General features: G+C 40.3%; 1 protein-coding gene across 1 annotated transcript in view; it reads right to left on the bottom strand.

Annotated features, from left to right (window-relative positions):
• Nucleotides 1–20,927, bottom strand: part of large2 (LARGE xylosyl- and glucuronyltransferase 2) — a 121,605-nt gene that overhangs the window by 89,097 nt on the left and 11,581 nt on the right. The gene's annotated exons all lie outside the window — the stretch shown is intronic.

Raw genomic sequence — 20,927 nt, 5'->3', positions numbered from 1 at the left:
GTTTTTTCAGTGTTTTATTTGTTCCTGAGTAAATCGGTTTGGCTGAGATTAAAGTTCTAGTTTTCACACAGCTGAATTAATGTCACACAGAAAACTGATTAAACAGAAGGTGAGATGGTCGAGAGTTTACTCCAGTGTCCTGTTATTTTTTACATAGCAAGGAGCAGACGGCCGAGTTTATTAAACTCCACCGAAAAAACTGGTGACGCAAATCTGAAGGCTAGACCGGCCTTCTGGCCTGCTCGGTCTTTAGAGGACCCGGCCCACGTAGACCACAAAAACCAGGTCCTCAGGAGGATGCAGCCTCTGAATTTGGACACCTCCATAATATCCACAATCATGTGGCTATTACACTTACCAAAACATCCAAACATTAGATGAACAGCGAATGAGAAAAACAGCAAAGACACGGTGTGTTCCCTAACTTGTCCAGATCCTAATTTGATCGATAATCCATGGGATCCACTTAAATGTGTCCCAGCCCACAAACCAGAGGACCAAAGGTCTTTAATGCCAATGTTAAGGTGGCGGACATCATAGAACAGAGCAACTACTGATGAAAAACAGTCTTAAGGATGTTCTCCCATCAGCTGAAGGATGAGATCCTCTAATACATTATACATAACTTCTAGTACAGTCTAGCCTTATGGGATCACTGCTGTTTAACTGTCTGAGATCTAAGTAGCTCTTACCCTAAGAAACACATTCTAAATTACAAGCATTAATTAATTATCACCAATACTCAGCATTGATGGATATCGCATGCTTTGGATTTACTGTATAAAGCTGTAAGGTCCATGTTTGTTGAGAATGATACAGAGCGATCTCTCAGGGTGACATAGCCCACGTTCAGTCTGATTTTACACTCCGACACAAAGAGATAACATCAGTAACTGCTTCTCCAGCAGCCCACACCCAGTTCAGTCGGGTCAGAAGCTCCAGCTAAATGGACGCTGGATTATTTATGAAGAAGATTAACAGCTCATGTTTCTGCCTTTACACCAAAGTCTAAAGCATTATCATGCTTTTTATCTCTCCTCCATCCTGCTGTTCTATGCTGCCTTTCTCATAGCTGCTTCATCCTGGCGCCACGCCGCACCTCCTCTCACCGGGTTCATTAGTCGCACATCGCCTTCCCATCCAAGCGGCGCTGCTTTCCACTAGCACAGCAAAAATAACGAGGAAGCCTCGGTGGCTGCACGACGAGACAAACGGGCAGAGGAAAGATAACAGTCACAAATTACAGCGCACAACAGACTCGCACAACTTTCCCCGGCTACACAAACTCACATTGTGACACAGCAGCAGTGTGTGTGGGAGCTAAGGTAGAGAGGTTTGCTCGAACACTGAAGTCACATCCCACACAAGAGCTGTAAAAATATAAAGAGGAGGATGCTTCCTGGTACTTGGAAAACGCTTTTTAAAGAGAAACTTTAGTTCACAGTTATATGCAGAAGATCTACACACACTATGCGTGCTCAAAACAGCAGCCATTAGGTTTAGTAACTCCTGGTTTTCTAAAATTATGTCACACGTAGAAGAGAGCTACTTCCTGTTGGAGAGTACACAAACCTGCTTTTGCCAGATTTCTCTCAGAAAGATGTTTTTTGCCACGTATGAACTGGAACAAAGACTATCTATTCCCTGGGAATAAAAATACGCCCACCTGACCTCCGTTCCAACAACCCAGGAATCTCACAGGGGTCTTTGGCTACACGTGTAATCGATTAATCGATTAGCCAACTGACAGAAAAATAATTGGTCATGTCGATGCAGTTATCTAGAAGGAATCTCAATAAGATACATGTTTACTCCCCACTTTGTAATAATGGACATGTCATTATCAACTGATAATAAAGATGACTATTGACTTGCCGCTGGCGACTGCAGCCGCTAAGGTGGATAAGGTTGGCCATTAGAGCTGGGCGATATGGCTTAAAATTCATATCGCGATATAATTTGAAGCATGTGCTTTGGTAACGATATATATCGCGATATATTCTTTTCTTCTGATAAATGTATTTTCCACACTATAAGGCACACTTAAAATCCTTTAATTTTCTCAAAAATCGAGACTGTGCCTTATGTATGAATTCTGGTTGTGCTTACTGGCGTCGAACCAATTTTGGCGTGCAGAAATCTGTTAAAAAATGTTTTAGTACAACTTTGGTAAGTCGCACTGTTTGATGGATTGTCAGAGCATTACGGCTGCGGTAGTGAGGAGCTTCGCTGAGTAATGTGGGTCCAAAACTCCGTCCACTTTAGGTCCCAAAGTCAAACGAACACTAAGAGTTAAAAACGGTCTGAATTTTTTCATCTTTAATAAAATGATCAGTGTTGCTGCGTTACCAGGTGTAACAATTAAGTTTAACATCCATGAAAACAGAATTTATTCAATTTAACGGAGTTAGAAGTTAACAGGAAGTTAGCTCGCTAGTTTAAACCTAAACATTTCATACCATGTTCTGACTGAGAGATTTTTGAAACGAATTAAAACGTACAGCTCTGCTACCACTTCCAACATAAATGAAGACAGAAAACTAAACAGCAGTGGCATTTGCAGGGTTACTGAAGTTGGACTACCTGGTATATAATGATGTGCTACGTGATTGCTAGCGACACAGCTATGTTAGCATAACATTAGCACAGTGAAGCTGGAGGATGAACGCCAACTTTTTTTCCACTCGATAAAAGTTAACGTGAGGGATTCTGGTGGTCAGGGACAAATGCAGTCGCATAGCAGGATGCTATACACGGATCAAACTTCGGTCAGGAGAACAACTGAGATTATTAATCCACAATACGAGGTTAGTTATTAAGATACTGCAACAACATGGGAATAGAGCAGCTGCGAGAGAATTCAACATTAATGAATCAATGTTACGGAAGTGGAGGAAGCGCAGTTTTTGGCTTTCCCCATATTTCAAAAGTGCTTCATCTCTTTGCTATGACTGTCGCCCGCCATAATTTGCAGATGATAATGGTTGTAGCCACTGCAATGCTTTCGACCAAAACAGGCGCAGCTTTATGACATCATCAACATGCACTATCGCTATCCGATTGTTCAGTGATGACGTGACGAATCCTACTTCCAGGCCTAAAGTAGTCTGCGTTTAATATGGCTTTTGTGTTGTTAACATGTTTAATGTTATGTATTTGTATTTTCTTCTATTTAATCTCAAAAAGCTCCTAAAACAGTCAGTGATCACTGTTGACCTCCCTCGGCTTTTATTACCGCTAATCATTTATTGATCAGCTTTTAAAACCTTAGGATGTAACTACAGCCCAGCCCATGCAGCAGTATATGAATGACTAACCTCGTATTGTGGATGGATTATCTCAGTTGTTCTCCTGGCTGAAGTTTGGTCCTTTTACAGCATCCTGCCATGCGATTACATTTGTTCCTGACCACCGAGAACACTCACGTTAACTTTTATCGAGTGGAAAAAAAAGTTAGCTTGTTTATATTATGCTAACATAGCTGTGTCGCTAGCGGTCACGTAGCACATCATTATATACCAGCTAGCCCAACTTCAGTAACCCTACAAACGTCCCTGCTGTTTAGTTTTCTGTCTTCATTTATGCTGGAAGTGATAACAGAGCTGTACGTTTTAATTTGTTTCCAAAACTCCGCAGTCAGGACATGCTATATTGTATTTAGATAGAAGCTAGCGAGCTAACTTCCTGCTAACTTCTAACTCCGTTAAATGTCATAAATCCCGTTTTCATGGATGCCTGGATGTTAAACTCAATTGTTACACCTGGTAGGTCAGAACGCTGATCACTTCATTAAAGATGAAAGACTTTAGACAGTTTTTCAACTCTCAGTAATGCCATAGTGATCGTTTGATATATGGACCTGCAGCGGAGTTTAGGTCCAGACACGGCTAGTGACGTCAGACTGAACAACCGGATAGAGATTGAAAATGTGACATCATTCAGGGGTAAAACCGCAAAGAATTCTGGGAACTCGTGGCAAGAGGTACTAGCGCACGCAGACTTTCAATTGAAATCAGTTACACAGCGATAAATAGAAACACAAAAATTGGCAAGAAGCTGTTGTATTATTAACTGCAATAGTCGGTCGCATGACAGCCACGGGAAGCCGACAGGTAAAGAGATCGGTTGTTATCGGATTACGTCGTTGAAGAGAAATTGTTCAAGCCATGTTTACGAAGTAACAAAGAGCCGACAGATGGCCTGGATTGCAGCCATTCAAAGACCAAATATAACGTCCCAGAACACTCAAGCTCACATGTTAGTCTGCTCCAAGCATTTCCACAAAGGTCAGTGTTTTGTAGTAGTTAATACGTCATTTTTCATAACATAATTGGTGATATAGGTTACAAGCAAGTCTGGCGCTGAACAGAAATTGTCGCGTTATGCTCCTTTGTTTATTGTGCATAAATAGTGAATTGTCCTGACACAATATTGCGTTTTGCTTAATTTATTACCATGGTACATTGACAAAAACATATATTTTTATTCACAGGGTAAAACGTGTTTTTTTGTATCACTAATTGCCCAGTACGATTACAGCATACAATATTATTGACTTTTCATCAAGTCTGTCTTTGTACGGACCGGCATTGTTCTCCTTCGTTTTGTACATATCCTTTTTGGGAGGCAAAGAAAAACCAAGAATTTATTGGAACCGGAGAATGAACGTTTTGCGGTGCTGCAAATGCTTGCATTTGATGCGGTACTTGGATTGTTTTGCCACGAGTTCCCGGCATGCAATGCACGAAAGTCACGTGGTCTGTCAATCTCTATAGAGCGGTATAGTCAAAATCTCTATCGTTTACTGTATATCGTATATCGTTTATATCGCCCACCCCTATTGGCCATGTCATTAAAATGCATCATATCCACTCTGCTAGCACTCTGACACCCATCAGACACACCTGGACTTCACTCAGCCTCCTCTTTACAAATGATTATCAATTGTGAGTAACAAAGAAAATGACTTTCTTTTGATATCAAGTTTTATACACGTAAGTGCTGTAAGCCATGCTAACCATGCAGATGGTTACAGTCAGAGTTACGGATTCATTGGAATAACAGCAGGGACAGTGTTTGACTGGAGGCTGCATTTTTGGCAAATCCCATCTGCACTTGAGCTGGAGGGCTGCACTGAATCCACGGCAGCAACCAACACCCTGCACTGCTTATTTAAATAACGCTGTATTTGTACGGCTTTGTAAACTTCCCTAATGTTATCCTGCTTACATGAAACTTGAGGCAAGATCTCACTTTTAGAGAGCAACTTCAAAGGGACGCTTGACACAGGCTGCCATACTCCTGTTACTGCAGTAAAGCTCAAATGCACATGTAAGGATGAATTCATGCAGCATGAATACTGACAGCAGCAGTGTTGGCCAACATATTTTAATATCACTGATATTTGAAACTAACAAAAGAAGAACTTATTAGAAGCCCTCAGGTGTATTTTAGGTCTTGAAACCAATTTTTAACGATGAATTTTGACCATTTTAAACACAGATTATCCAACTACATGTATAATTTACTTATGTGGTGTAAAAATAGATAAATAGTATCAATTAACAAAGAAGAAAATAAAATGGAGTCTAATTGTTTATAATTCTTATGTCCTTGTGTGTGTCGTTTGTCTGGGACTGATTCATATATAGAAAATATTTGCATTAATCTTCAATGACAGCAGATGTTTAGGGAGGAGCAGAAGCACATCAGCTCTGTCTAAAAACATTATTTACAAAGAGCACTAACTGTAACATTTTGGGGGATTTCTAATTTTAACATGAGGGAATCGACATTATTGGTTCTCAAAGGATAAGACGGATTCTTAAATATGTATATAGCTTTCCCTGTGCATGTCTGTATATCGTTCAGTGAATATAATTGTTTCATGAATGTTAGATTTGTTAAATAACTGGTCCATTGTCTATATCCCTGCTGTTACTACACACTCTGCTCAGTCACTGTTGTTGGTTACACTGAAGTACATATGAAAACTGTAATAGCCAGAAGTAGCAGCTTGTGTCTTGGAAAATGGGATTATGCAGTACGTGTAGTAAATGATGATGTCTGATTTCCTGCATGATCTGATTTTTCTAAATTATCTCATCCAGGTTTCTTAAAGTCATCTGAAGATGCTAGTGGACTCTGTGTGCCCACCACCTCCAAAAGCTTTGGGTACAACGTAGGGAATAATGTAACCGCTTCACTATGAACGCTGCTTTTTTTTACTACAGCACATTTTCAAGGTTGTGCTCATTTGAATTACTTTAGATGTGGTTTAGTTTAGAAAACAGCTCCTCTGTAATTAACAAAGTAAATTAAAGTGTGTTCATGTAAAGACGAGGTTCAAATGACTCAAACTCAAGGTTCTCACATTTCAGATGGAGTGGCAACATCACTTATGGACTTTCAGTATTTAAAGTTTTATGAACCACAAAATCCAAAGCTGTTAGTTTACTTTCATTACGTGCTTCAAATTTAAAATAATGGAGTAACTTATTCTTATTCAACTCACTGGCAAAAGGTTCTGAACCAATCATGACAGGAGTTGCAGTGTTACAGAAAACATGATCATTGCTTCAGGCTGTGGCACATTTTTCTGTGACTCACGGTTGAGTCTGACTCTCCCCACACAGCTTTTGTGGAGCAGTGGATGATGTTTACTACATGAAAAATTAGTTCTTTACTTTATTGGAGCCAAAGTTGAGAATAATGACTCCCAAAGGTAAGAGCAGAGGGTAAAGGGAGACTTTAGAAGGGCAAGAAGGGCAACACTACTCACATGGCCTTTAGGGGAACTTTAGTGAGAGTCACAGTCCACATGATGACTAAGACCAACATGAGGCACCTGCTGGGCCGCTTGTTGAAGTTGAGGCAAGTAAATCTGACACATAGTTACAAGTAGGGCTGCCACAAACGATTATTTTGATAGTCGACTAGTCACCGATTATTTTTGCGATTAGTCGACTAATCAGATCATCATCCATTGGACGTACAGCGTACAGCTTATTGCACCAGCAGCATCTGCTCTTATATAACTATCATTAGCTTACAGCTTTAAGTGTTTAAGGTCTGTGCTAACTAAAAATAAAGACAAGATGATAGTTTATTAAACTTCACCGAAACAATCTGCAAATTTCATTAAAATTTAATAAACTCCTTGCTATCTAAAATATAACGGGACACCGGAGTAAATTCTCGAGCATCTCACACTTCTGATAATCAGCTGTCTGCTTGACGTTTATTCAGCTGTGTAAAAACTATAACTTTGATCTCAGCCAAACCGATTCACTCAGGAACAAATAAAATACTGAAAAAAGCCAAACAATAACATTTTAAGTTAGCTAAGTGACTTATATATCATGTTTAACCTGAGTAGTGAAAGACGGCGGTGGGTTTGAAAATGATTTGCCAGGAGTCCGGTGCTCTCACGGCTCTAGTTAGCCTTGCCCCCGTCTAGCTATCGAGCTAGTGGGTAACAGACGTCTCCGAAAACGTCGGAGCGCTTTTGAAAATATGCGGTGTCTTGATAAACTGAGCAGATATTTGAGGTTTACACAGCTACATTCTCGCCTGAAAATATGTTAAACGTTTATTTTGTGACCCAGAAAGAATAATAAGAGTAACATTAAAACTAACTAGCTGCCGCCATTGTTGGAAACTGAGCTGGGCTGTGCTATGAATTCTGGGACACAGCTTCTTCTTCTTCGGGGTTTAACGGCAGCTGGCATCCTTGTACATGCAGTGCTGCCATCTTCTGTTTCAGTCCGTTATTACACTCTTAAATCCTACTACTCATTCCTGCGTCTTTTGTGATCTTACAAAGCTTCAAACGACGCGTCGACTATTAAATCAGTCGTCGACGATTTTGATAGTCGACGTAATCGTGACTAGTCAACTAATCCTGGCAGCCCTAGTTACAAGTGCACCGGGGTTAAAATGGGATACTTTTTGACTACAGAGCTCAGAGTCTAACACCATGAAAATGAAATAAATGGAAAGAATCGGTGCTTTTGGATTTGAAATTTAAACTACAGACTAGAGATGGACCGATCCGATATTACCTATCGGTATCGGTCCGATACTGACGTAAATTACTGGATCGGATATCGGAGAGAAATAAAAAATGTAATCCAATCCATTAAATATCAAAAAAGCACCTCACAAAACTTGCGACACGGCGTAACTCGGCTCATAACCGCAGCACGTCGCAGCAGTGCGCTCATGTGATAGAGCAGCTGTGGGTATTTGTAGCCTCGCTACCAAACCAGCATTTCATCTCCAAGAAAGCTATTCCAGAGAGGAGTAAAGCATCTCTGAATGTTTGTAAAGCATTCCCACGTTAAGCTTAACGACCGATATATGGAGCAACTGCCTCTTCTTGCTGCTACTTCAATCATGAAACTGATCAATGATCAGCTGATCGGCTTTTCTGTCATGAGTCCGTCTCTCTTGTTTATTTATCGCCCACTTTGCGCCAGAAAGAGGAAACCAGCGGCTGAACAACAGCAGCACATTTAAGCTTGATCAGCTGTTGTTAGAATTTATTTAATATTACTTTCTCCACCAGGATCTTTTTCTACGTAGCTGGCTGCTGGTAACTGTGCAGGGGCGGATCTAGCAAAGTTTAGCCAGGGGGGCCGATAGGGCATGAACAGGGAAAAGGGGGCACAAAGACATACTTTTCTTTCTTATTCTCATTTAAAATGTCTCGCTTTTAATAAATAGTTGTCTGAATCTTACACCCAAAGTTTTAATCTTATGTAAAATATATAAGTCCATTACTGTATATAGTAACTGTTAAGTCTAATATACCCTAGTAAGCTATAGTACTTTTTCCTTTGGGAAAGTACCATCTGTGCAGTCTGCAATTCTGTTGAAGAAAGATGTTGAATCTATTTAATTATTCTTGAAAAATAATTTATTTCTGTGCATTTTTTTTCACACTGCATCAAATTAAAGTTGATTATGTCGATTAAGCATCATGAGGTGGAGGGTGGGGGGTTCCCTATTTTTTTTTTTGGCTGGGAGTTTGCAACCCTATTAGTTAGGTTGCTTAATATTTCTGCTAAGTACTCTTTAAAATACCAGAATAGGGAGGATGGTGCAGGTTTAAGTTTATTAGATTGATCAGTATTGCTGAACTATGAAATATTGTGGGTGCAGTGTATTTTTTTTTTACATACAGGTATAACAGAATAGCTTTAGTGTTGTTGTTTATTTAAACTTGAGTATGAACTTATACAAAATGCAGAAAGATATTAAAAAAACTGTTTTATTGATTAAAAAACACACTATATCGGATTCATATTGGTATCGGCAGATATCCAAATTTATGATATCGGTATCGGACATAAAAAAAAAGTGGTATCGTGCCATCTCTACTACAGATATTGGAAACTCACAATGGAATGACGGGAGGCCATGTTGGAAAATGGGATAACCACACATACGAGCAGAATTGAGTGGGGCTTTGTGCTTTCCAGACTGGAGGCAACAACAAAGAGCTGAGGTCGCACAGCCAGCAGCACATGGCTTGGGGAGCAGTTGGAAGAGTATATTTCAGAAAGGTAGTGATGTGGCTGTTTTTCAGGCAACCTGTCAGAGAAAAGATGGGCTGACAGAAGCACAGAAAGTGGCTGCTGGACAGTTTTCATTGTTTTACACATTGTTTCACTTCACTGCAAGTTTTTCTGCCCTTTGGTGAGAGTAAACAGCTACAACATGTACATGTGGGTTACCACATAAAAGGACCTTAACAGTCTAATATATTAGCTGCTAATAACTGGGTGTCATGTGTGCTGCCTCACTGCTCTCAGGAGCACTCTCAGGTAGACCTCAGACTATTTCCAGTGATAACGTGTCTCAAACATTCCATTTCCTTCTGTGGAAAACAGCAACTGTGGGAAATACGCCACCCTGACTCCCCCTCTAACTCACAGCAGTGATCGTCACACTTCAGCTCACCTGACTGTTGCTAATTCAGCAACTCTGTTGAGCGATTTACCTGCTTTTCAGCTCCATTCAGCAGATACTTTCTTTTTTCTAGGCCTGTTTTCTACTCTTCACCTGGTTCAGTAACAGTGGTCTCTCTCCCCGTCTCTCTGTTTAGTATAATGGGTGAGTGAGAGGAGTGACACAGAGGGAGGAGGCACAGTACGCGAGTAATAGACTTTGTGCTGCTTCCAGCTTTCTCTGAGTGATCACAGCTGGAGTCACAGCACAGCTACAGTCTTTAAGTCAAGCCTATTGTGATTTTGCAGCAGTTACAAAACCAGACACAAGTCATTGTGAGTCGTCATCACTGGGTGGGGCTTTGCTGATTTCCTGAAGCACAAAAACAGCCCTGTAGCTAAACTTCCTGTGGCTGTTGGCCATTTTCTAAAGTCATTTCTGTGATTTTCTCCTGCCTGTTAAAGGAGATGGGTTCAGTTTATGGGCACACAACTTTCTGAAATATAAATTTAGCTGCAGAAAGATCATCTCTCGCAAATAGCATCTTGCTGCCTTTAATCTAATTTGCTAAAGTCTCATAATGTGATGCTGCAGATGGGCCTTGAGGTGATTTTGAACATCTCTGCTTGATGGCACATTTTTGCAGAGTCCGATTAGATTAGTAAATACTCCTAAATGCTCATATTCTTAAGATAAGGTGAATGTGGCTGTTTGTGTTTATTGGAACGGATAACACATTTGTAGGAAATATGAACTACTTTATTTTTACATCAGGCTGCAGTGCAGTCTTGAAATGGTTGTAAGACTTGAAAGCCCTAAACCGCCCCGAGGACTCTGGGCTTTGGTGAACACTGCTGTGATCGAATGGCTTCTGAGAGCTGGTCACACATACAGACCTGCAAGTGAAGTTACTTGCATCCCTTTGGCAGAAGTTTAAAGGATCAAATCGCTGGATTTTGGAATGACCTTCAAAGTTTGACTGCGTGTGTAAGAATGGAGCCTCGGGCCCACAAAAACACAAGGACAGACGAAGAAGGGAAGCAGCTACGAGGGTGACAGGACTTCAATCGACTGTATAAAGAATACTTGCAACACATTAACTAAAGGTTTCACCATTAGGGGGCAGTATTTTCCCAGGGGGTGTGTCGACATGTTTTTTTTGGATGTGTGCTAGTCTTTATCTAGTCCTTTCCTCAAAGTTCTTTGCCTTTTGCCAAGTTGCCATCAGGGCTGTGCGATATATTGGGATATGAGATTTTGGTCATAAGACAACAACGATATAAATCACAAAAATGTCACATTTTCTGTAAATTCTGTGAATCTTGGCCAACTCTACTTGCATGAAGTGTTTTCAGCTGGGCATTGTGTACCTGGAGTCGAGTGTTTTGACCGATGCATGAAACGACACATAAGTTGTAACGGCCGCCATTTTCTTTGTGAGTATTTATTGCACGGCGTGCTGCGGGGAACAGCCTGTTCTAACATTTTTAGCATCTCATCCGTAAACACTCTGCATATTATTTCACATGATTCAGTTTATTTTGAAGCATCTCAACAGGATATTCAGCTTTATTGTGAAAGGTTAATGTGGAAAATAAACAAATGGATGGCGGAGCCGCATGCTGGGTTTACCGTCGTTGTTGCTAAGACAACATGTAAAAACAGTCGCTTGTCCGTCCATAGTGTGGTTATTTTAAATATAAGAGAAAGAGAGAAATTGATATAGCCACGACAGAGGCTGATTCAGCTGCACTGGCTCCATAAAAAATATGTTGGTAATAAGTTGCCAAATTAATTCCTAGTTTGCTTCAGCTGATCTCTTTAGTGCCCCACGTAGATGTTTCGTATAAGAATAATGAGGCAGTTGTCCACACTTTGGAAGGTTTTAAGCTTTTTCGAAACAGTAATTTATGTCTAAGGTCAAACTTTCTATTAATACAATCTGATTATTATATTATCATCATGAATACACAGTGTACAGGCATCGTTTGAAATTGACTAAGTCTTAAAATCCATCGCGGATTCCAGGTTTCTTCAACAGCGGAGAGCTAACACTGAACACTGCGTTCCATGAAGTCCTAAACAGGCAACAATGACAGCATTAAACATCACACAGACAAAGGAAAACAGAGCAACCAAAGTCAGGCTCAGCAGGACCCATCTCAAACAAAACCATATCATCTCCAGCTTATCCATCTTCAACTGTCACTGCCGACCCAGGTCAGTAGCAGAGCTCTCAGTAACTGGCACAACGACGACAGGGCGGGAGCAAAGTTCAGCTCCAGTCGGACTGTCAGGAAAGGATGAGATAGATACAGACAGGGAAAATGACAGGTCCTCTCCTGGGACTCAGACGAGTATCTCGAGCAGCCGCAGCGACGTTTCAGTCCTCTAATCTAAGTCAAAATGAACTGTACTTAAACAGTTGTATTTTAAAGTGGAACAGTCTGGGAAAGACTTCTAAGCAACAAAACCTTCTACACCTTTCCACGGTTCAATGTTCAAACATCTGACAGCTCCCTCACGTGCGGGCCTCCAGACAGGATGAGATCAGCTGTTCTGATTACACTGCGTATGAGATTTAGTTGGACTTAAAATTCACTGCACATTCATACAGCCGGGCAATGAGGGCTCGACTACACAACTGATCGTCGTCATTGTCACTCATCGGTACATGATACACTGTAACCTGCCCGTCAATCGTTGTGTCCTAAATGTTATGCAACCATCTGCCACCAGAGGGAGGATCATCGCTGAAAAACGCCATGAATCTGTTAATCCTGATTGTTTTATTGTTAGTTCTTTTAAAGGCAAAGATACAAGAGACAGAAATCCTCTAAGTTCAGTCATCTGAGAGGAGCTCAGAGTAGAATCGCTGCATAAAAGGAGCCAGCTGAGGTGTGTGCCTCCTGGGTAAGGTGTTCCAGCCAGGCGCGTCCTACTGGGAAGAGGCCAGGACACGCTGGAGAGGTTGCATCTATCAGTTGGCCTGGGAACCTCTAAATATTTTCCCTTAGAAGCTGGAGGAAGTGGCTGGTAAGAGGGAGGTCTGGGCTTCCCTTCTTAGTCTGCTGACCCCCTGAGCCGATTCAGAGAAGTGGAAGAAAATCGATGGCTGATTTACCGATTTGTTATTTTACATTTTCCCTTTTATTGAAGTGGTTGTCTGCGCCACTCTTTTCAGTGGCAGATTATTAGTTCTTGGATATTAATTTGACATATTTTAATAATATGTGAACATCTTTTTTGTAAAATGATTTTATACATTAAACATCTGTTTAAGTGGTTTTCTTCTTCGTTGTCTGGAATATAACGTGTAATGTTCATAATGTGAGGTGCTGCACAGTTAAGCAGCCCAATTCATCACAGTTTACATACAGGTAGAATATCTCTGTTGCTGAAAGGGTTGCTAATCTCTGGATGAGGCTCTTATTGTGCAGTTCCAAACCCCTTAGTAAATATTATTCTGCTAAACCTTTAGCTTGAAGCATGAGTTGATGCTTACAGCAGTTTGCTTTCTCTCTTCCTGCAGTGTACAAAGGCTCAGTTAGCACCTGTGTCAACACAGTGAAATATTAATCTGCAAAGAGAACTCCAAAACAGCTCGTGCACACACAACTCAATCATTTGACTACCAAACATCTGCTCCAGGTTATGCTTTTCTTCGTTTCCTTCCCATTGCAGAAGGAAACACCACTTTTTCTATACAGACTCTCAGTAAGTCCTGCCCATGGACACAAACCATGATTACCCTTCAAAAAGAAAAGTACAGAGCGCATGCAGAACGGATTTAAGCAGCAATAATCACAATAATTCATCTTTTTTTCGAACGTATGTAACTGTTTTTTGTTCTGATCCAATTTGTTTGCTGTACTGTTTGTTCTTTAAAAGCAGACACTTCCACATACCACAGAGTCCCTGATGATATTTGAGGATTTCTACCACAGATTTGGTTTTGCAAACATCTGCAAAAACTAAAAAGGCATCCAGAGTAGGGCTGGGCTATATCATACCGTTCACGATAATACCGGTGTAATTTTGGGCAACGATAGGAAAATGAAATATCGCGATAGAATATGGGTAAAACGCGCATGTGCAGTGCCTTTGTTTACATATGCACATGGCGGTGACGCAGAAAGAGAAGAGCAAAAGTGGATCGTTGAATGAAACGGATGAACCAGAACTGGTTTGTAAAATGCTGCAGCTTCAGTGGTGTGGAACTGGTTTAGCTTTCGTCCGTCAGATACACAACAAAGCACTATTTTTGGTAGCGCATGCTAGCGGGCCGTCGTTGTTACCGTGTTGTTTGGAAAATACGGCACACTTAAAATCAATCCTTGATTTTTCTGAAAGTCGACAGTGCCCCTTATAGTCCCGTGTGCCTTATGTATGAATTCTGGTTGTGTTTACTGACCTCGAAACGATTTTATGTGGTACATGGCGCTTGAAAATCTGTCAAATGTTTTAGTGCGACTTTGCTAAGCTACGAACCTCGCGGTGGAGCCTCGCGGAGCCTCAGGAGCCTCGCGGAGTGATACGTACTGCGCTTCAACATAATATTACCGTATTGTGTGTGTTTAACCTCTTTTTAAGTTTTGTGGATATTATACATGGTTATGCTGAGGATATGTCGGCCAGTTTCCACTGGAAATGCCTTTTGGTTAAACTGTCAGCGAGGAATTTGCACTGTTACATTTTTATATAACTTTAATGGACATAAAAAACAGCTGCTTGTTTAAGTGAAAATACATTGATGGTTTTTTTTTTTTGCACTAATAAAGTTGTGGAGTCGTAAAGTATTTTGTCTAGTGTCAATTATATCGTCAGTTATATCGTTATCGCAAATTTTCAAATTATATCGTGATAAATATTTTTGGTCATATCGCCCTGCTCTAATCCAGAGCACCTTTGCAACTTCCAAATAAGGACAAGTCTCAGACATTTCAGGTTCAAATTTGACAACAATTCTGAAACAAAATAACAAATTTGACCACATTAAAAAAATTAACTGTTGGGCTGATCAGTGATCAAAGAACAGTGTTAACTGCAGTGTCTACACTGGAGTCCAGCTCAGCCGATAGTAAACCATTCCCATGATACTTAAGAGGCCATGTGTCACATGTGTAGCACACAAACAGACACAGTAACTCCACCACAGCATTACTGTTATTCTCACATTGGTGCAATCAGACAGCCCCCCTCCCCCCGTGCACCTTATTAACATTAAGCTGATGGGGGTTGGGGGTTAGCCCTGTGCAGACCTTTTCTGTCACTTTCTGAAACAAACCATTAGATTTTCCTCTTTATTGCTTATTGAAACCTGATCGAGGTCTTCCAAGAGAAGCAGTCAGAAAACATTATGGTTACAAAGCAAATCTGAGCTCTCTACAAGATCAGGTCAGAAAGAACTTTTTTTCCTACTATGAAAGTCTTTTGTGCTCAGTGGAGCTCTTAAAAATTCAAAATAAAAATATAGTTCAATGCAATCCCCTCCTGCTTCTGCTTGCCTGAAATTGGAAGCAGTCACATCGCATATAAGCTGAAAGCAAAATCAATTTCTAAGAAATCAAAACAAAAGAAAAATCTATGCAGCTCAGACGTGCGCTCAGGTTTAGGGCCTTACCTTAGAGGAGTCAGGGGAACCAGCAGCTCATCCTGCAGAGAAACACTAATCCATCTGAGGGAGCAGAGTTAATGCTTCTTCTCACACTGGTATCCCAACAACAGCTGATCTGAATACGAAGAGGCCAAGCACGCCGACAAAAGACCCTGCCGGCACCTCCCGTGGCTAAAGCACCTCACCCCCACACCCTAAACAACCCCCCCTGCCTGATCCTGCATTCACATGGCCCTGCCTGAGTCCAGCACCCCCGACTTAGGCCATCCTGAAGCCAGGGGCATGCTGGGACGTCGCTGGTGGACATCAGCCATGGAGGAGTCACAAACTGAGCAAAGTGAAGCTCATCATGAATTGTTTTTGGACAAATGCTCCCAATAACTCTATAGATACTTTTTTAAATCAAAATTTGAAAACACGACCATCACCTCTCATCCACAAACACAACCAGGGCCAGCCTTCACAACAAAACCACTCTCTCCATTCTTATCAAACTGACAGACTGACTCACTAAAAGTCATAATTAAAAAAATGAACTGTATTAAACTGAATGGATTTGTTTTTGAACTTGAATTAAATCCCAAAGTTTACAAAACTGTAGAAAAACTGTTTTTTCTACCTGCTACAGTTCAAGCAGGTCAAACCCAGAACAGAAGTCATGAACAGACACATTCACAGTTCATCCAAGATCCAGATATGAAGCCCTTTGTGTTTCTGACTCTGTGTCTGTTTGGATTAAAAACTTAGCTTTACATAAAATGTATGATTTCAGATTTCAGAGAGACAGACTTGAATTAATTAGGAGAATGAAATGACTATACTAAACTGATTTCTTCAGCATTCCACTGCTTTGTACAAATACACCACAGATTAAAAGTACCAGGCTGTGTCTCTTCATCTCTTAATTCAGATGTTTTTTTTCCTACAGCCAGCTCACAGATTTGGGCAAAACTTATTTAAGACTTCAGCATCACTTCTGACCATAAAAAAACCCCCAAAACACTACAAATATAGTTTAGGTTTAAGGGTGGTGGGGTCGGGGTAAACCTACACTCTAGCTAACTCTAGCTACTTACTGTATGTGCTAGCTGGTGAGAATAATTTCATTTTAATATAATTTAACTCTTTTCTTCCATTTAATAGAACTACAAATGTTTCTGTGTTGTTGTTGTAATAAAGCAGTAGCCAAAACTTTACACCTAAAGGAAAATGAAAGGTAACAAGAACAGCACTTCTATCTTATGTGGATTTCAATACTGCACTAAATTACATTTAAAACATCATGTTGGTATAAAAAAAAAAAAACGATAGATGATCGTAAACAATGCACAACAGACCTGATCGCATGTTCGGTACACTGGTTTTACGCTGTTGACTTAGACATGCAGCTGCAGCTTTACACACACATCATCATCAACAACAAAAACAACAACAACAACAACAGGACCTAGCTCATTCTGTTTTAAGCTGTGGTGTGATTACTGATGCTGCTCAGGTGCGTGCGCATCACCCGCAGCCGTGCCGCAGACCACGCCCCGCCACGGTGATGACAACAATAATACTAATAATGCACTTTATAGACAAAAATTGATTTTTCACAAAAAATTATTGATAATAATTAGTAAAAACATATCTAGGGCTGCAACGATTCATCGAGTAATTCGAATAATTTAATTATAAACATTCTCGACACAAACTGTTTGCTTTGATATTTGGCGCAACACGAGGCTCGGTAGCGCGTCACCGGTTCACCCACGTTTGCGACTAAAAACCAGACCTGCAATAGAAACGCATTTCGGCGCAATGAAGCCTCCACTTTTAACGTAACAGCAGCAGTGATGATGACGCTGGCACAGTTTGAGTCTGCTCACGCAGCATGAAGAGCAAATACCATGTTTATGTCATGCAGCGTGCTAAAGGCTGACCGCAGCCATCATAGCTTACATGGAAGGACAGGGCCGTGTCTAAAGGGGGGCATGGAGTGTACTAGACCATCGGTCACCAATGAGCATTCATTCTGAAAAACCTGTTATTTTTACTTTGAATATTTATTATTGCTCATTAATATGACAAAAGTATTTCTTATCCACTTACTCGATTAATCGATGGAATAATCGACAGCTGCAACCCTAAAACTACGCATGTATTAGAAAGTTTAGATAAGAACCGAACCTAAGAAACTTTACTATTTATCTATTTCTCTGCTTATTTGTGTAATAAAACAGCCTTTTATGCATTTCATAGACAGCTTCATTCATTCATACCAACTTCCAGTGATTTATTGCAGACTGAGACGAGCAGCAAACTAGCATAAAATGAAGAATAACTCAGTAACCTTGCTGTAAGGTTTAGTGATGAGCATAACATGTCCTTTAAAAAATATTTTATGGCTCTATCATTATGCCTGACACCGCACTTTTAATCCACTAGTCATGATTTCTTTTTTAATACGTATGCCCTCTCACGTCACCATTTCCATTTCCACCAGCTTTTTAACTGAATGTGTTATCAAGTCCAAATGACCGTATGAGGGCATACACTCGTCTGAAAAACAAGAAGTAGTTACTTTAGCAGACAAAACGTCACGTAGCCCATTACTAAGAAGGGCTTTTAACAACACTGTGCGAGTCACACGGTGCCGTGTGAATTTCAAATTAAGCAGGAGAGAACAAATATGACAGTTTGGGTTTTTTTCCTTTGTAAACACAGTTGTTGAGGTGGAGGATCCACTACACAGGCACACACAGAGACACACACACAGTCACACTTCACAGGAATAGGAGCGCAGGCAGAAAAACAGCAGTGTCCTCTATAAAAGGCATGAAATCAGAGTCGGACTCCCACGTGCAGTTCGGAGCTGAAGGCGATCGGAGCTGCAGCAGGATTGTTCCGCTCTGCTTCACATTATGAAGGAAAGGGAGGAGGAGGAGGCAGGTTAGACTCTATCCTGCTGCTGCCACCGGGATTCAATCAGTAATTTGATGTTTGACCAATTATGTCAATTCTCTATTATTCTCAGGTAAATGCTGCCATAGTTAACACAGGACTAGTCCAAGAAAAGGTTGCTTTCACAATTCTAACGTCAAAATAAGATGTTTGACGACAAAACTGATCAGTGGTTGGAACTATTTCATCTTCACTGTTTCCACCAGTGTTTTAACCTGAAGACAAAACACAAACTGACACAAACACACAACACACCACAATGTCTACGTTCAGCTAAGTCAGTCATTAACTAAGCTAATATAGCCTGCTAACAGAGACCAGTTCATTTCTTTGAGTTTATTATCATTTAGCCCATATTGTTATTATTTCATATCTGATTGGATGAAGTGTGCACTTCCAGTGTTTTCTGCTCTACACGGTTATATTTGCTATCATGCTACAGTCAAGCTGCTAACTGAAAAACAGAAGCTCTTTTTGTTTTTACTATGATTTTTCTACCAGTCCTTAAAAAAATACCAAGTAGGACTTTTGAGAAACTTTAATTTCAGTCAAAAGTTCAACTTGTATGCTCATCATACACTGTGCATAACTTAGCTCCTGTTTGGCATTTTGACCCACGCACAGGAACAGAATCTCATTTCTTGAAATAAAAACTAGTGCAAACACAAAGATGAGCCCAGAGGACGCTCCTACTCATTTTAATTTAATTTAAAGAAAAGTCGTTTAAACAAGATTCCATACAGCAAGTTTCAAACTATATAAAAAAGAATCTCTTGGTGGTTTTATTCCATATAATCAGGCTAAGAAGAATGCTAACATGCTAGCTCTCCATCTTCAGAGTTCTAATGAGCTGAGCGCACTCTCAGCTGTACTTTCAATTATAAATAAAACTTCATGTTGTCTGTATATTCTCCAAATAACAACTACACACTGCACAGAGCTCTTCCAATGCAGGAACTCGAGGCAAGCACAAAGTGCAGCAGTCATTCACAACAACAGCCCCTAATCAGCTCTTTCAGCCTCTTTTTTTTTTTTTTTTTCTTTTGACACACTTGTTTGTTGTTCGACCCTCAGTATTGGCAATTATAAACTTGACAAACAGCAGTCAGCCATGGAGGCGCTAAAACATTATCACAGCAAACAGATAATGACATGAAATCAATCATGACTGCAGCAGCATCGCTCACATGCACCCCAGCATGGGCAACAACTCCGCAATCGCCTCTGCAGCTCTGATGTAAGTCATGAAATGTTGTGACGAGGGAATGTGTAAAACCAGCCTGACGGGAACTGACTGCATAAGCACTATTATTAGCTTAAATAAATATTATAAGATATTAGAGGTAGGTAATGAAGCATGTCCAACGCTGTAAAGAACTACACAGCTGTGTTAGAATTACATGTAATGAACAAAGCCTATTATTTAAAAAACAGTTATGACTGATTATCTTCTTTATTTCCCTTTTATAGTTATCCCAATATTACAGTGGTCCCTCGCTATAACGCGGTTCACCTTTCACGGGCTCGCTATTTTACAGATTTTTTTTGTGCAATTTTGCATGCCTTCTTTTTTGTTTGTTTTTTTAACAGCACATTGTGTTCTGCGTCCTGATTGGCTGTAGACCATTGTCAATCAAAATTTACATAAATCTTCGATCACTAGCAGTGTGACTCTGAAGTGCTGTACTGTATGTTTGTAAGTTTTCTCCCCAACAAACAACAATGTCGATGAAACGTTTTGCACCGTCAAAGGCTCCTGCAGTAGCACCCAACAGGCAGAGGAAGATGCTAACCAGAAATAGAAATTACCATATTTCCTGGATTATAAGGCGCATTAAGTGAAACCAAACAGTCAGATAAGTCAAACTTTACTCAACTAATTCTTCTTGCTTCCTCTACTTCCGTACCATTGATTCATTAATGTTGAATTCTCTGGCAGCTGCTCTATTCCCATGTTCTGGACCTGAAAACAGATCTTTGGTTTCATTCTATAACACTGGGCTTATTTTTATACGAAGGTTTGAACTTTGAGAGTTTAAACACGAGAGAAAAGTGTGAAAATGTTCATGCCTGTCTGTATAAAGTGTGTAGTGCCTTAAAAGCCTTAAAACATCTATAATCATTGCAAAAAAAATAAAGTTGGCTACTTTGCGGATTTTACCCATCGCTGGTTATTTTTAGAACGGAACTCCCGCGATAAACGAGGGACTGCGGTATTGGACTCTTCGGACAATAAAAACTAAAAGAAAAAAAATGAGATGGCAATATTACTTGTATCCAATGGTCCATGAATTCATTTTGTTTTTCTCCATCTTTATAAATTAAAGCAAAAAGCTGAGTTTTAAATTATGATGATTTTAGATGACACACAGACCTTTTTTTCCCTTTTTTTGACATGGACAAATCTTCT

The sequence above is a fragment of the Astatotilapia calliptera genome, chromosome 1 (assembly GCF_900246225.1).
Source record: "Astatotilapia calliptera chromosome 1, fAstCal1.2, whole genome shotgun sequence".
In the NCBI taxonomy this organism is placed as follows: domain Eukaryota; kingdom Metazoa; phylum Chordata; class Actinopteri; order Cichliformes; family Cichlidae; genus Astatotilapia; species Astatotilapia calliptera.
This window is presented reverse-complemented; position numbering and strand designations above follow the sequence as displayed.